Source organism: Hetaerina americana, unplaced genomic scaffold, assembly GCF_022747635.1.
Source record: "Hetaerina americana unplaced genomic scaffold, ioHetAmer1.1.p SCAF_96, whole genome shotgun sequence".
Classification (NCBI taxonomy): Eukaryota; Metazoa; Arthropoda; class Insecta; order Odonata; family Calopterygidae; genus Hetaerina; species Hetaerina americana.
Genome location: NW_027287605.1, coordinates 969,930 through 989,080, shown reverse-complemented (window position 1 = coordinate 989,080; position 19,151 = coordinate 969,930).

The following is a 19,151-nucleotide window of genomic DNA, read 5'->3' as shown; positions in this document are numbered from 1 at the left end:
AGGCTGGGAACCACTTGAAGTGCGGAGAGAACAAGCGAGGCTTAGACTTTTAGAAAGGTTCAGAACAAACGTGTTTAACTATGACACTGAAGGAATTATAATGGCTCCACACTACTTAGGTAGATCAGACCACAAAGATAAACTAAGGGAGATAGATTCCAGGACAGATAGGTACAAATACTCATTCTTTCCCCGAACAATCAGAAATCATAATAGCAAAAAACCGAAGTCACTTTAGAAATATTAAAAACGTTGAATTTACAAGTCGGAACAAAATTAAACACTATAGAGATGTTAGGTATACTTTCAGGTGCATGTGTATGTTAGTTGGTAGTTTGAGTGTTTGCATGTGTGTGGGGTGTAAGTGTTCATGCATGAATTTATGCCAAGTTTTTTTTTATATATATATGATTTTGTTGTTATTGCATGCGGTTTTTTTTTCTTTTTCTTTTCTAAATTACGGGTGGTGTCCTAGCACCCCCCGCCACACGCCCTTGAGGCGGCTTCCGGGGTATTAAGTAGATGTAGATGTAGATGTAGATGTAGATTAGATTTCTATTATGGACAATTCTGATGGGACAACCTGAGACAACTGCGTGGGCTTATCGAGCCCAGGAGGATTGTTATATAAAACTCTATTAGTACGAGTAAATAGATACAATTTTCCTCTTGTCTCACATTTGTTGAATATTATCTTAGCTTAACTTTTATAAACATGAAAGAGTGTTGTAAAATATTTTTAAATTTGAAATTAGTTTTTCCTTTCATATAGATCATGACATGTTCAATATGTATAATGTCTTGATAGTGTGGATCATCTCATGCCACACACATATCGGCAGCTTGAAGTATATATTATTTCACGTTAGTTAAGCCCCACTTTGAGTATGCTGCAAGTTTATGTTTCCTCATGAAGTAGGCCTAATTTCGGAACTAGATCGAGTGCAACGAAGTGCAGCTAGGTTTATGAAAATTTGCTGTGAACAAGGTAGTAGTGTAACGATTCTATTGGAAGAATTATAATGGGGGCCACCAGTTGATCGTAGGCTTGAATACAGGTTATATTTACTGCGTATATTTCAGGTAGGTTACTTCTCTGGGTATATTTAAGTCATATTACAGGCCCCGAATAACTATGGTAAATAAGATCACGTACATGATATCAGGGAGATAAACTGTGAAACGGATGGATTTTTAATATTCTTTCCTCAGACCATTAGAGTTTATAATAGACATGACAGCAATTGCGTAGGAGATAATTACAATTGGTAGAGTATATATTTCTTGATATTTTGCATATTTCTTCCTACATGTTATTCTTTTTATTTGATATCTACATCTACATTTACTTAATACCCCGCAAGCCGCCGCAAGGGGGCGTGGCGGGGGGCGTTGCAACACCACCAGTAATTAAGATAGAAAAAAATCGTATGCAAAAGCCACTCGTTTATACTATACACAAACAAAACATGATAAACATTCGTGCAAGAACACTTACTTCCCACACACATGCAAACACTCAAGCTACCAACTAACATACACATGCATCGAAAAATATACCTGCTAATTTTGCATTGTTTAATTTTGCTCCGACATGTAAATTCAATATTTTTTATATTTCTGAAGTGACTTCGGTTCCTTAATATTTAGAGTCTGACATGCACGCATATACTATATATTAGTCCAACATCCATTCCAATACATATTTGCTCAGATACAAAACAGATCGTACGCGTACACATGCCTCTATACTTCTTGCAATATTTGATATAAATATTAAATCTTTGTTTTACGTAAATATATTAAGACGATTGGGCTCGATTTCATTTGCAATAGATGGTTGCATAATAAGTAATTGCATGCTTGTTACTTTTTACGGAATAACAATCTTGGTCCCTACATTTATTGTCTACTTCCCAAGGGAATACAGCCTTTTCCTCTCTCTCTCTGTCATGACTGGAGGTGTAAATCATTTTAATCAAACTCCTAACCCTTCCCTTTCACTTACGAATCCTTTCCGTCCCTTCATATCACTCCTTTTTTCAACCAGGTCCACCCCACCTCGTTTCCTTCTACTCCCTTGCCTCCTTCGTTTCCCATTCTGAAGGTACGCACCGACTCTCCCTCAGCCTATTCCTCTAACAATCTCCTGACTGAAGGGACCTAATTGTTTCCAAACCGCCCTTCAACGGAGGGATTGCCAGGTACTCGGGGAGAATGATAGCAGTTACTTAAAAATGAATAATTAGAAGTGATAGTTCAGCGTGCAATTAATCGCTGACACGACGCGTTTAGAGTTACAAGCCTAGAAGATATTTTGACTGTAAACCTAATGTTATCAAGTAGGGTGACACGTCTCGAAACGATAAAGTGACGCTAATTACGGTAGCAAAAAATACCATTCATAATGGAAAATGTATCAGACGAAATCAAATGTTAACGGAGCGCTTAAGTATTTTGATCCAAAACTGGCATGAATTTTAATTATTATTATTATAAATACACATGTGCTAATAGACATTGTCAGGTGGCACACAAGTCCCAAATAATTGCAAAAGATAATACATAAAACCAGACAAACACAAATCTCTTTAACAAAACAAGTGAATCCTCATCCCATTTACAACCATTAATCAGCAAGAAAAAAAAGATACATAAAAAAATTAAGCTATAACATATAATACCATACACCACACATAAATCAAATTTTTACATATATACCTTACATCTATTCTTAAAAGTATACACTCTGTTAGGAAAGGGCTCGAATATTTTTCCAGGTTAGGTGTTCCACTCAACAATTGTTCTATTTAGAAAAGAAAATTTTTTTTATTTGTCCTCTGTGCCCGGCATTTTATCTTAAATTTGTGATCATTTCTGCCTATAAAATTTGGGTTCCCCGCCTCTTTCCTAAGATCTGCCCAAGCTTTCTCCCCCTTCAAAATTAGGAACATTCCACAAAGTCTGCTTACTTTTCTTCTAGATTCTAGAGGTTCCCAGCCCAGCGTTTCTAGCATGTCAGACACACTCTCCATCCTCCCATGCTTCCCCAGTACATATCGGGCAGCCTTTCTTTGCACCTTTTCCAGTTTTTTAATATGACCTTCTTCATGAGGGTCCCATACAAGAGAAGCGTACTCTAAAATTGGCCTTACTAGGGTCTGATAAGCCTTCTCCTTGGTTGCTCTAACGCTCCCTTTGAGGTTTCTCATTACCCAATGAAGAGTTTTGAAAGCTTTCTTATAGATGCACTCCACATTTAGCCCCCACCCTAAGTCCTTAGTTAAATATACACCTAAGTATTTGACAGTATCACTTCTAGGAATGACATTTTCTGAAAATTTATATTCCCTATTGTTTCCATTTACCTTACTATATTGCTAAAAGTGATGGATTTTCATTTGTTAACATTAATTTTTTTAAGGTAATCTACCGGTTAAGATAGGTTTTTCGATGGACACAACTACCAAACAAATATTTTGTGACTACTAACAAAACACAACCCTAAATTCTACTCTACACCAGGTCCCTCTTCATCTCTGAGTACTTTCTTCCTCCCTTCATCCCGTCCAACATCCCTATCCTGTTCCTTCCCTTTCCTCTTTTGCCCAACATTCTACCCTCTATCACAGTCTTCAACATCCCACTGCCGGTCAATACCCCCTTCATCCACTTTTCCTGCCTCCATAGGATTGCTCCCAACAAACCCCTCTCTTCGCCCACCATACCAAGTACTTCCTCATTTGTTTTCTTCTCTGTCCATTTCACCTTCTCCATTCTTCTCCACACCCACATTTCAAAAGCCTCCAGTCTACGTCTATCCTCCTGCTTCAATGACCACGTTTCCGCGCCGTACATAGCTACGCTCCATATCAAAGTTTTTACGAGTCTTTTCTTAACATCCTTACTCAAAGTCCCCGCCATCAACTCCCTCCTCCTCGTGAAAGCCTCTTTGCCTAGCGCAATTCTTCTCCTTACGTCCCTACTACTTTGACCGTGTTGGTCCAAAACACTACCGAGATACGTAAACTGTTCTAACTGCTCTAGTTTTTGCCCTCCTATTTTAATGTTAAGCTTGCCCTTTTTCTTTCTAGAAAATCGCATAACCTTTGTTTTATTAATGTTGATTCTCATCCCATACCTGTCGCACTGAATTTCCAATTCACTCAGCAATGCTTGCAGCCCCTTGGCTGACTGACAAACTAAAGCTTGGTCATCAGCAAACCTAACTGATTTTACGAATTCCCCGCCCACTTTCATTCCTACCTCCAGTTCTTCCCATACCTCCTGGTTGTGTTCTATATTCCTCTCGATTAATAATCTCATTACTGCAATGGCATCACGCGTACCTCTCCCCTTCCTAAACCCAAACTGATCATCTCCTAAGTAATCATTTGCCCTACTCTCTATCCGTTTGTTTATGATCCTGAGAACAACTTTAGCTGCGTGGGATATCAAACTAATTGTCCTATAGTCCTCACATGACGTGGCCTTTACCTTTTTCGGAATCGGAACTAAAACTGCTCTCACAAAGTCTTCCGGCCAGATTCCCTCCTCATAAATGCTACGGATCAGCCCATATAGCCTCTTCCTCCCACATTTTCCTAAACATTTTAAAAGTTCCACGGGAATGTTATCTACCCCCACGGCCTTATTTAGTTTCATCTCCCTTAATGCCCTTTCTATCTCATTGTCTAGTATGCCTGGACCTAAGCTGTCTTCCTCTACGTCATTTTCTTTTTCAATGTCTGTGTTGGTCTGAGTTCTTTACTATACAGTTCTTCTATATACTCCTTCCATCTCTCTTGGAACTTTCCTGCGTCAACTATTACCTTACCCGCCTTATCTCTAACTATTAGCATAGCTCTTCCTTTCTTACTTCCCGATAACGATTTAACTTTGCTGTACAGCGCACCGATTTCGCCCTTCCTCTGGAGACTTTCCATATCCTCGCACTGCGTCTTCCACCATGTGACTTTTGCCTTATTTGTTGCCCGCCTCAAATTATTGTTCAATTCTTTGTACTTCATTTAGCCTAATTCTGTATTTATATTCTTCCATTTTCGCCGCTCATCCATCTTTGTAATTATCTCATCCGTGATCCATGGTTTCCTAGTCCTTTTAGCGTTAACGGTTCCAATAGTATCTTTTGCGGCATTAGACAACCCTTTCTTGATACTTTCCCATTTATCTTCGATAGTACTAAGCCCTTTGCCATCCTTCATGATTTTCTCTACCGCCTGTTTGTATTCATTCCTTTTCAACCCATTTAATGCTTCTACATTCAATTTTCTAACTCGCCGCCCCTGCCTTATCTTTTTGAAACGTACCCTACATTTCATAACAACTAAATTGTGGTCTGAGTCCGCATCCGCTCCCGGAAAGCTGTGGGAATTTATCACACTGTTCCTAAACCTGTGTCTAACCAGGATATAATCTAGCTGATATCTTCCTGAGTCACCTGGCATTTTCCATGTATACCTGCGTCTTTTGTGGTGTCTAAACCAAGTGTTGGTGATGACTAACCCCTGTCTCCTGCAGAACTCAACTGCTTTCTCCCCGCGGTCATTCCTCGTGCCTAAACCGTAGTCGCCCACATCATCACCATCTCTTCCTTCGCCTACCGTCGCATTCATATCCCCCATCACTATCAAATGTTTCCCTGCAGGAACACATGCGATCATGTCCTCTAACTGATCGTATATCTTATCGACCTCTTCTTCCTTATGGTTGCTCGGTGGCATGTATACCTGAATAATAACTAAGTTCGTCGGTTCTGCTTTTATCTCCACTAGTAGTATTCTATCCGTTACCTGCTCTATGTTGACTACGCTTCTTCCTACCTCTTCATTTAATACTATGGAAACCCCTCGTTGGCTCTCGTCCCCACCGCTGTATATTATTCTATACTTATCACTCCAGTAATCCCCGCTATCTTTCCATCTCACCTCGCATAGACCTAAAATATCTATATTTCCCCTTTCCATCTCTCGCTTAACATTCTCCAATTTCCCTGTCCTCATCATTGTCCTAACATTCCACGTTCCTATTCTAACTAATTTGGTCTTCTTCTCCTTCGTCTTCTGTCCTGCTGCTGCTGGTTTTCCCTTGCCATCCCATTTTTTGTCACCCAATCTGCCATTTTATTAATGTCCCTCTGAAGTTTGTCACGGTCTCTGTCATTTTCGACTTTCCTGTAGATAATACAGTCGTCTGCAAAAAGTCTTATCTGAGAATTAATATTTATTGGGAGATCATTTATATACTACCTTGATCAAAAGGTTCCCGGAATAACCACCGTGTGGCGCTCCCATCGTTCCGATTTGAGTTCTGTTTTTTTTGTTAAATTGGTACATCTGTTGTTGATATTCCCTTTAAATCTTAGTGTCATAACTTGACATTTGCAAAAGTTACGTAGCCAAGAGTACATCTATCTCTGTGTGTGTTGGCGATTTTTTACAATTGCAGAAATGGATTTAAATTTGCAACAACGAACTTGTATTAAATTTTGCGTAAAAAACGGATTTAGTGGCGCACGGACGTTGGAAATGTTGGAAAAGTGTTTCGGCAACGATTCTCTAAAAAAAACGGTCGTTTACCAGTGGCACGAGCGGTTCAGAAGTGGTCGTGAGTCAATCGAAGATGATGAACGCAGTGGCAGACCATCGACATCGAAAGTCGGTGAAAAAATTGATAAAGTAAAAGAAATGTTGGTCAATAACCGCAAATTAACCATCAGAGAAATAGCGGAGGACTTGAACATTGCCTATGGATCCGCCCAAGACATTGTGGTTAATGATTTGGGTTTCCGTCGTGTAGCAGCAAAGTTGGTGCCAAAAGACCTCAATTTCATGCAAAAAAGAGATCGTGTTGACGTCGCAAAAGACATGATTTGCGAGGCTGAATCCGATCCCACATTCATCAAAAGGATCATTACTGGAGACGAGACGTGGGTTTATGAGTACGACACGCAATCCAGACATCAGGCAAGTGAATGGCGTTCACCAAATGAGCCGAGACCAAAAACACCACGTCGTTTTCAGTCAAAAAAGAAGGCAATGCTGACGGTTTTCATGGATTACAACGGTGTAGTGCATCATGAATTTTTGCCAGAAGGCCAGACAGTAAACAAAGAGTATTATTTGGGCGTTATGAGACGTTTGCGTGAAGCAATTCGCCGAAAGAGACCAGAAATGTGGGCAGAAAACTCGTGGATTTTGCACCATGATAACGCACCGTCGCACAGTGCTATCATTATTCGTAATTTTTTGACGAAAAATGCAACAAATACCATCCAACAGCCACCGAATTCACCTGATGTGGCTCCCTGTGACTTCTTTCTGTTCAATCGAGTTAAAAAACCATTACGGGGAACGCGTTTTAGCAGCCGAGAGGAAGTAATGGAAAAATCGCAGGAAGCACTGATGGACATACCGAAAACCGAATATAAAAAATGTTTCGAGGATTGGATCAAGCGCTGGCATAAGTGTGTTGCAGTCGATGAGGATTACTTTGAAGGGGACAATATAGATTTAGATGAATAAACTTGTATTTTTAATTTTCTGAATAAATTCCGGGAAATATTTGATCAAGGTAGTATATTAAAAATAATAGCGGGCCAAGTACGCTTCCTTGTGGGACTCCCGATGTTACCCTTGCTTTTTCAGAATACACTTCTCCTAATTTTACCCTTTGTGTTCGACCTTCCATGAAATTTCTGACCCAAGAGATTACTCTTCCATCTGTGTGTAGTGGCAATTGGCCCATCTTAAGCATTAAGCGATCGTGGTCAACTTTGTCAAAGGCTTTTGACAGGTCGACTATTATAGCATCCACCTCTATTCCCGCATCCATAGAGTCGAACATTTCTTGGCAGAACCCTAATAGCTGAGTTTCACAAGAGTGCCCTTTTCTAAAACCGTATTGGCGACTATACAACCAATTCTCACTCTCCCACAGGTCCTAGAGATAATCAGCCATTATCTTTTCTAATAGCTTGCATACAACTGATGTCAAGCTTACCGGTCTCTAATTATCAACTAGTGCCTTATCTCCTCCTTTGAAAATTGGCGTAACATATGCCTCCTTCCAAGCATTTGGCAGGGCATTATTGTTTAACGTAACATTGAATAAATGATTTATATAATTTGAAACTACTCTACCGCCCAATTTAAGCAAGTTAATTGAGATACCATCTGGCCCTTTTGATTTATTTGCCCTCATTTTCATAATTTTTTTATAAATTTCTGCGCTCGTCGTTTTAATACTTTTGGTATTTAATATTTTTTCGCCTCCTTGTTGACTCAGAGATGAATCTACAGGATCCTTTTTATTTACCATAACCTTAAATACACTTGCATACCAAGTACAAGCTCAACTGATAATAGGTAACTACATACGTACCCTTTTCACCGTCCCACCCATAGTTATAAAGACCATATTCCTAATATTAGTATGCCAAATTTCTTTTTCAAATATACATCTGGTGTAATGCATTTAGATACTCGTACTTAAAAATAATGATTATTTTGAGAAATAGAAATTTAACTACCTGGCTTAACCACATAGAAAAATTTTTCATTTACTAACTAGGTTTCGTTATGGTAGCATAACATCATCAGGTAAAAATACAAGTCAAACACAGTATATATATACATATATATATATATATATATATATATATATATATATATATATATATATATATATATATATATATATATATATATATATATCTGGACGGAGGGGAAGAGGAAAGCAAGGATTGGTTGAGGTAGGAAGAGAAGGAGTAGAAGGATTGGTAATATTGATAAATTAGCAGGCTGGGAGGGAGGATTAATACAATATTGAAAAAGTACATATAGTGTGTGTGTGCGCGCGAGTGTGTTATATTGCGTTCTGAAGTAGAAAAGGTCGAATGGTTCAAAATTAAACGCTAAAAACAAAATACTAACTATGCCAAAAATATAAAATATCTTAATTTGATGAAACTAGCTAACATACTTGGTTAGCAAAGGCATCAACGGCATCATCTGTAGAGAAAAATCACAAAATTGCTTCGGGGGATAATGTGAAACCAAATCAAAAAATAGATTTAACACAATGGCAGCTGCACTGATAATTGGAGGAAAAAAATTAATATTGCGTATTCTTCAAGTAAGAAGGTAAATGTATAAAAAATGGAGCAGAATATTACAGAAAAATAATGATGGAAAAATTCAAGGAACAATTTTATACGAAAAGTAAATGATAATGACGACAATAATCAATGCTCTTATTTGGAGAACGGCAAAGAAATCATCACCTTAATGAAACTTGATTCTATTGCTTAAACTGAACTAACTCCATCACTTCCATGTTTGAAAAGAGCATCATTACTGTTGCACTGAATCATGTTTAAATATAAGGTGATGTACAATACCCATCATGCCGCTACAAGGGTATGTGGCGGAGAACGTTAGGGCACCAGTTACAGAGGCCGAAATATTACACACGTGCATTTGAATGTATGTATACCTACTATATATTAGCTCATATACAAAATCATTTGAGCATATTCTCACAGAACTCCATATAATTCATGCAAAATTTGCTGTGTTAGGCTAAATCATTTAGACTTCGGTACACACAGATTAAAATATTCCATAAGACCATTATTTGCATATCCATGTGAAAGTACGAGAGTCATCCGGAAAGTAGTACCCGTTCGTGAAATAAAGACACAAAAGTAAATATTAACAAACATAAAAAATTTTATTTGAAAGAGGATACTTTAAACTACTTCTCAACATAATCTCCAAGCAAATTAAGGCATTTGTCATAACGTGTGACAAGTTTCTGTATTCCTGCTGCATAGTCCTTCGCCGCCAGCTCATTGAGATACGCGAGGGACCCATCTTGCACAAATTTTTGCATAATGCAGATGGTGTTTAACAATTTCATGAACAATTGTTCGAGAAACATTGGGAAAATGCTCACAGATGTCATCAATTGTGACGCGCCGATCGTTCCTCACGAATTCGTCAACTGAGCTCACCAGTTGGTCTGTAATGACAGACGGTCTCCCCGAACGCTCATCGTCGTGTGTGTTCCCCCTCCCCATGTTGAAGTTGCGACACCACCGCCGAACAGACGACTCGTCCATTACATTGTCTCCATACACCTCCTTTAATTGGCGATGAATATCACATGGGCGAACGTTTCTTGCATTGAGGAATTTAATCACTGCCCTCACTTCACAACTGGCGGCGTTCTCAATTTTTGTTGCTAGCGTCACGCAACTTGGCTCAGAGAAGGCAGACAAGCCACTGAAGCTATCTGACCTCGTCCAGCGGCTACTCGCGTCGTCAGCACTTCATGCGGCACGAACGGGTACTACTTTCCGGATGACCCTCGTAGAATTTCCCCTTTTAACTCTTAATTTCTAATTAACACCTTATTGGATAGAATTTTTCTTTCGTAGGTGTATGTTCATACATATGTTAGTTGATAGTGAATTTGCATGCACGCCTACGTCAAAAAGGATTTTGCATGAATACGTACATACGCCTCTGTGGCTATGCATTTTCATGAATTTGTTGGTTGTACATGTGGTGGTATTCTTTTTACGGGTGGCGATATATTACCCTCCGCCATACGCCACTACAGTGATTTTCTTGGCATTATGTAAATGTAGAGGCAAATTTGTCCATTGTATTTGTACATTTTCCATTCGGAATGTGTAGAATACTAACCGGTAGTAAGTGTCTGAATGGCATGTGTGCCGGTCCACTTTTATTGTTTTTTCTTGTCCTTTCTAGGAGAGCATTGGAATAGCTGCTCACTATATAATGCTCATAATACTATATGTGTAGGCATGTTGCATGAATGGTGTTCGGTCACCCCCTTTCCACGCGATTATTGGTAGATCGCGGTGTGCCAGGTGCATGAGGAAATAGTGGGAATACATATCGTATATGTAGAATGGCTAGTGACCTACTACCCCCTGCCACACGTCCTTGCGACGGTTTGCGGGGCATTATGCAGATGTATATTCGTTAGCGAATGTGTATGTTAGTTGCCAGAATATATATTTGCATATGTATACGCTAAAGTGGGTTTTGCATGAATATATACGTCTTTGTAAGTGGGAAAATGACATGAATTTGTTATGTTTGCTTGTGGTTTTATTCTGTTTTACGAGTGGTGACCTAAACACCCCCGCTGAACCTCTTGCGGGGTATTGTTTAGATTTAGGTTATTATTCGGGCTTTAAAATAATATATTCAGACAATTTTGTTCGATTTGTTTCGATTCCTTGAGAGGGATGAACGAGTATTTTATCTTGATGGGTACCTATTTCTCTTATTTCAACCTGGTGGTGGAATTTACAAATGTCATTTGGCATCATAATAATTCCCTCTATGAAGCAAGAATACTCAAGTGTTTCGGATATTTCTAAAATGTCTGTTGCCCGCTTGCTCTCTTTGTGAATCAGAATGCTCCCAACCTGTTTTATCCAAAATATCCATCCCGCTTACACTCCTCTCTTAGCAATTTTTCACAAATCTGACGGATTTGCGGATTCACGTGTGTCTTGACCGAGGTGGCGAAGCAACCTTGTGAGTAGAGAATTCGGCTATTGTCCGCAAGGGCTCGGGTTCAAACTAGGTTAGTACCCATCAACGGAAAATAAAAGGCTCGTAATTTAATTCTCGACCTGTGCCTCTCAATTTTCTCCTGGCAAGAATAATATGTCTTGGACTTTTTAAGAAAGAATTGTGCAAAGAAAAGGTGGTCCCCGAATTGTTACTCCCAGTCCTGGTCGTGAAACTGTCCCATTAGTTACTCTATCTACTTGCATCCGAGAGTGCGATGGATTCTGCCGCCACAGATAAGCAACACCGCTGAATAACTTGTTTCCTCTCGTGATTTTTATTCTTACGCAACAGGAATGAGCTCCCTTGAGCTGAGCTCCGCTACAATCTACCTCTACCTCTCTACCTCCACCACTGCCAATGGCTCGCCCACCCATACATAACTCTTAACCGCCCTTCCCTCCGCAGCTTCGTGAAAAGGGTGACCTAACGACTGACCGGTTGTACAAGGTTGTCCCGGTACCTCTCTCTTCTTCCTCCGCCACCTCGTTCCCACCCTCCGCCAACCACCTCGACACAAGCATTCCGCCTCCACCTCCATCCTCCGCCGCCCCCCCTACCTCTCCTCCCCCTCATCGCGCCCACTTCTTCGCGCATGCGTGCTCGTTTTGTTTTCCATCTCCCCAGCCCCATTCTCATATTTTTTCATTTTTCAAATCTTCACGTGGTTTCGAGACTCGCGTCGCCTCGACTTCGCATATCGACGGCATCTTTCCCTTTCTCTCTCTCTCGCACTCAATACCCCCGCCGTCACTCCGCGCTCCACCTCCGAGATGATTTGTTGGCCACGAAAGCGTTCCCTTGATTGATTGATCGATTGATTGACTGATTGATGGCCACCGTCTGCCATAGTTCGCTCTCGCATCCGCTTCCCCACACCCCTTTCTCCCCCTATCTCTGTTCCCCCCAAACCCCTGAAACGCTTCCACCACCTCCCCTCCCCTTTCCTCAAATGCCTCTTCTCCGCGATTCTCCACGCCGCCGTCGCAGTTTCCCCGCTGCCCGCGGTGAGGGGTGTGCCCAGTGTTTAATCGCGAAAAAAAGTTCCACAGGAGCGAGAGTCCTTTTGCCTTTCGGCACACGGGCCGATCGGCATGTTGTATTGCTTTCGGATGAGCTCGAAATTTGATCTTTGGCGCCGACAGGACGTGCACTATATGTAGCTGGCTGGCTATCAGAAAGAGGCATCCGACCATATTCCGTTATGCAAATGCCATATATCGCCAGAAAAATCTCATCTCGTCCCTAAAAAATAACTTACGGTTTTCATTCGCATCTTTCGTTACCAAATTTAATACTTATCAATTAAATCCCGCCCAATGTAACGGGTATTGGATGGAAGATTATTTTCAATAGAAGGAGCTATAAGAAAAGGCAGAAGAAAATATTGTTATGAGAAACGTACAATTTTAAGGACACGAAAACGCCAATACTATACATATATCTACATTAACACCCCGCGTACCACAAAAGAGACGTGTGGCAGCTGGCACCAGATAAAAAGGGTAAGAATAAGGGGGAAGAAGAGTGTTTAAAGGGTTAGGAATGGGGAAAAAACATCTACTCGAAATCCCTGAATGGACGTTTATGTTGGTGCAAACCCATATATGTGTTAGCGGAAAATTTAGCTTTAAACAAGTGTTAATCTTACCCACTACAGAGGTTTTTCGGGTATATTAAAAAGGAAGGAATAAAAATGAAGCGCAGTCGCTTACAAAATAGATCAACACCATAATTGCCCGCCCTGGTGTCATCGGGGTAACGTTCTTGCCTGCCAACCTAGAAATCGCGGATTTTCTCTCACACCGGTTAAATGTCACCCCAATAAAAATAGGCAATATAGCAATAAATACTAAGATAGGTCATGGAAAGCAAGAAGGGGAAAATTCTAGTAATCCATGGCCTTGGATTTTATAGGCTCCACCCCAGACGTAACAGGTGAAAAATGCAGACACACCACTGTTTCTAGAGGACCACAGAAGTGCTCTAGCAGGAGGATTGGAGGATTTATCTAATGTGTTTTAGTTAAAACAAATTCATGAGTCCGGGGATGGCTCGGTGATAGTCTTTAGATGACACCCATATTAAGGCGGAATTTATGCAACTCACAATTTCGTTTTTAGTCGCACCCTGCTGGCCTTGGGTGGGCTTTTTTAATGGACTCTGGCACTATACGCAACTCCACCCCTACCCCATAACTAAAGTTAAACAAAATATCGTAAAACCCCATGGTAAAATAACTCATTACATCGATTTCCTCGCATTCGCCAACTATTACCGTCTGCAGCATCCAATTGCCTAGAAGTAGCTTTCGCATCCATTAGTCTCGTCTCATTGGAATTTATATCCACAGATTAATTGATGAAAATTATCTACATGTCGAGCGACTGAAACCGTAGTGTCAACTGGTATTTTCTAAAATGCGGAATCTTAAATGGCTAGTTAACGTGCTGTCTCTAAAATATTAAATATATTTTCAATTAAAAAACTTTTAATTAAGACTTTTATTAATATGGTCGTCTAGCTTAGTATAAGGTAGGTTTTGGATGGATATATAATGATCATCCGTTAATTTCTCATATTGACCAAGATACTTTCATAATAATGAAACGGTTTGCAAAAATTATTTAAATCCACTTATTTTATCTAACCTCTCCGTTGGTAACTGGGAGCTTAGTAACATTAAGTTTTGATTGCATGCCTGATGTGGAACTACTCCACGCCGCACAGAATGTTCAGCGTACGTGAAGACAGACATATAATTGCAAACTTGGAAGTAAAATAAATAGCTTCATACTGCACGCCCAAGAACAAATTTTCTTTCATTATGATTAAATTCACTCAGAACTACCTTTAAATTTTATGTTGTTGGAATACGTGTGTTTTAATCGTTTGAAAACTTGTAGCAAATTTCACCGGTTGTTTTTTTTAATGTTTTGCACATCTTTCCTCGCAGTTGTTAATGCAATGCACCAGATGAGTGTTTTAACCCTGGGACTATCTTTACGGGAGATAATATAAATGTAAAACGACTCTGAAGAAAAATTCCTCTTCCTTCTAGTGGTAGTGCGATAGGAGAGTTCATATGAAGTATTAATGTTTCTCAATATTTGAGGGAAAGAAGGGAATTTGAACCGCGGTCGTAAATTGCTCGGCTCAGAAAAGTTTTCACGTGGACAGAGAAATAAAAGAAAAAGGAAAGAGGGGTCGTGTCAAATAAAAAGTAGTGGATAAATGCGACGGTTTTGCACGCTGTCTCTTAAAGAAAAAGCTTACGGAAAGTTCTTCTATATAAACCTCAGAAAAATCCTCGAGTTTCAAAAAGAAACTGCTTATTAAGCCCACTCCCACTCTTATGTATATTTCCTGAACCACCTCGTCAATTAAATTAAATATCCGACAAAACAAATAAAAGGCCCTTGGCTGTATTTTGACGGGCCATGAAAATGCCAATGCTAATCTTCCCTCAGCCTTCACTCTTTCTTACCATCACTTTAGGAACACATTTTTATTAGTTGCACTTAAATCCCCAGTACAAACTACCTATTTTTTAAACTCATTAATTTTTCATCTTCAGAAATATTAATAAACAATAAAAATTGGCTTCAATAATTATGTCTCTTTCTTGTCCCAAAAACTCATATGGCTGATGCATGTGGTGTTCAGCTATAATCTATAGTTAGAGTTAAATATGAAAGAAAAATATATGTTTCGGCCTTAAATTTAAATGCAATAATAAAGTGATTTTACGTGGGATGCACTAAGAATTTTCCTTGTGGCTTCTATACGATTGGGGATACGATAAAAGAAAGTAAAAATTGTCTGCGGCATGATAGCGATGCGAAATCAACGACGGCCTGTTGACGTTCAAAAGTTAAAAAAAATTAATGGCAGATATCAATTGTACTCATGTGAAAGTAGTTTATTTAATTTTTCTTTGGGAGATAAAATAATAATCTCAGTTCATTCAAGAGACTTTAAGATCAGTTATAGTTTATGTAGAAAATACTTCTCTTAGATGCACCCATCTGTCCAGGCTGCCGCAAAGGGTTAAGGATATACCTGTGTCACAACAATAAATTTTGTCACTTGGAAACTAGGAGCGGGTCGTACTTTACGGAAACAAATTATCATAATAAAAAGTCAATGTTACACCATAATCATTTAAATGGTCCTATAATTCACTCTTTTATACGTTAGCGCACAATGATAAATGCGAGATTCCTTAAATTATGTCATTATGATCAGCCCTCGGAGGCTTAGGTGGCACAACCATTTCCTATCCCACGAGTTTTCCATAGGTACGTATACTCACACACAGAAGACAATGGCATGCAATAGGAAACGAATTAGGCAGCGAAGAAAGATCGGTTCATGTGTTTCATTATTCAAATGCTGATATGTTCTAATATAAATACGCGGCGTAGTATTCATCCTGACGTAGGTCTACAATAATAGCTATGTATTTTTTATAAATAACTTGCTAGTTTCACAATAGAGAGCATCATATTTAGCCTACGTATTTAAGTATAGACCTTGCAGTTGAAACAACGGACCACCAACTTTTATTATGTCAAGGTATATTGATCAAACTATGCGTTCGTTCAGTACTACTTTTGTACTTATTTTAATTGAATTGCGTATATATATACATATATAATATATATTATATAATATATATATATAATATATATATATATATAATATATATATATATATAATATATATATAATATATATATATATATATATATATATATATATATATATATATATATATATATATATATATATATATATATATATATATATACATACATACGTAGATATATAGTATCTATTCCTACGTTAAAAATTTCACCAGTGCGTTGAGACTCATAATCTTTTTAATTATACCGCAATTTTTTGATGAAATCGATGGTTATATCAAATAACCCATATTCCAACGCAAAAATTTAAGAGAGTAAAAATCAATCGCCTTGACCTAGATCCTGATCAAGGGGAATGATTTTTACCCTCTGAAATATTTGCATGGTAAAGCGCATTAGCGGATGACTCTGTTAAAAGTTACTACCACGGCATCTCCCAAAGTTTCTTAGAATTTATTTATATTCCATTGATTATGATATTTTGTTTGCCATTATGAAAAAAAAAATAGGGTTTCAAAGCATGGATTGAACTTATTTCGTAATCTGCGGAACTAATCACTCTCATCAACGATGATTTGCATGAGTGATTTTGTGCGAATATTATGCTTCAGTGTCGGCAATTTAATTTTCCGCGGGCTCGTCTTCGTAAGCTGAGTGATAATATAGCATCCCAATTTATTAAAACGAATAATATAATCTAAGGGCAAACGAATTGTAACGCCGTTTGATTTTGTACACAGGGTGAGTTTAACTATGCTGCACCAACCATTTTCAGAAATAATGTTCAGAGATAGTATAGAATTCAGAAATAGTACCTGCTAGTTTAGCAACAAGCATATCATTTTCCGTACTTATCTACTGTAAAAAAGATGATAGTATTCCCGAAAAAGAATGTAATTGCACTCCTAAGCGCCAGGGCAAGAGCTCGCTACTTCGTAAATTTTTTCTGAGTCCAACCCCGGCCGAAGCATCGACGCGCGCCTGAAAAACAATCATTTCGACTGCTATCGCGCTTTCCTCGAGTGAAACAATAGAGGTGCGTAACCCGCGATCCTCGTTTCGCGGGACAAGCTCCCCTCCATCCCCCATCGAATCCATTCTTCAAGCCCGTTCCCATTCATCGATTTCGTCCGAGACCTCTTTTAAAGTCTGGTGGCAGCTACTACAGGCACATTCAACAATCTACCCGCAAAAACCGCCGTCCGACCTCTTCCCTTCTCCCCCGTGACCCTTCCTCCAGCTCCCCATGAAGTCGTCCACCAATAACCGCCAAACACCCTACTTCTCCCCACCCCACACATTCTTCCCGCGACGTATGACCTCTCCACTCCCACGGAACGTTCCCTTCCCTCCTCATGCCGTCCCGGCTAAGATGGTCACATTCAATCGATTATGATCTTCAGGTCCCTCCAGAACAACAGAGACGCCGTGTGCGGCGTGCTCGTGGTTAGCGTACTGGGAGTATGGGGGGAGGGGGTGGTGGGAGTGGGACGGAGATCGCGCGGGGCGGGGTCTCGGAATAAGGGTGGTGCTGTGGAAGGAGAGATGGCTTAGGGCGAACCGATGAAGAGAAGGAGGGGATTTCCTTGCTCGGGGAGATAGGAGGGAGTGAGGGAGCGTAAGAGTGAGAGGAGGAGGAGGCTCGTGAATAAAGGAAATTCATCAATCATTCAAGACCTCCATACTCCCCTCGACCACCTTCGTCCCTCCACCCTCCTTCCACTCTCCCCTCCCCCGTACCCGTCCCACGTCCCCTTCTCCTTTCTCCGCGTCCCCCATCCCCTTCCCCCCTGAGGTCGAAACCGTGTTTGTATCCACGAGTGTGCGTGCTCCAGTGTTTGAATGTGCGCGGGCGTGAGTGCGTGCGTATGGGGGACAGTACGTGTGTGTGTGTATGTGTGTACGGGGGTGGAAGCGGAGGGAGGGGGAGGAGGTGACCCGTGCAATGCTATGCGTGGCTTCGGGGCTTCTCAAACTTCCACCCTATCAGAAAACCCTCCCCTTCCCCATCCCACCACTCCGTACGCAACAGAACTCCACCTCTCCGACGCAAAACCGCCCGCCCGCCCTTCCTTTTCCTCCCCCGCCGATCTCCGCATCGCTTCTCGCTCGCCAAACGAAAGAGAACGTTAAATTTTCGTCCCTCACTCTCTCTCTCTCTCTCTCTCGCTACTCCTCCCCTTTCCTCCTCATTCCACTCAGTCCCCCCCCTCGAAGCCCACTCCCCCTCCCGCTTTATATTCCCTTTTCTCTTCCCGTCCTTTCTCTTATTTTAGACCCCAGTCCTTCTCCCATTCTCTTCTTCTGCCAACCTCTCCCCTCGCACCTCGCCCGCTCTTTTTGCCTTAATTCTTCCCGATATTTACATGTCGGGAACACTGGCCCTCCCTCCACCAACTACTCCTCTTCTCCCGCACCGTTCGGTTTCGCACGGGCTCTGCGGCTTGAATATTAGCAAAGGAAAAGGATTCGTGTAGGGGTTGATGAGGGAAAGGGAGTGAGGGAGAAAAGGGGGTGGGTTGGGTTTGTGTATTTGCTTGTTTCTGTGGCGTGGGGAGTTGAGGTGGAGAATTCGGTCGGATGAGGGGGCGTGGGAGGGCGTGAGTGAGGGAGGGAGGGAAGTAGGGCGGGGTCTGGTGGGGATTTTTGGGGGAGGCGGGAGGATAGAAGGACTGATGGGGGGGGTAGAGGAATGGGGTTGTCCACGGATGAGAACGCGGCGTGGAGTGTTGTGTTATGGGGGAGTAGACACCGCAGGGGGAGGCGAAGGAGAAAAAGGAACGCTTAATACGGGAAAAGGGTTTTTCGATGCGGGGGGGAGAGTGATGGGAAAGGGTCCGAAATGTGCTCACCGAACGCGCGCCCGC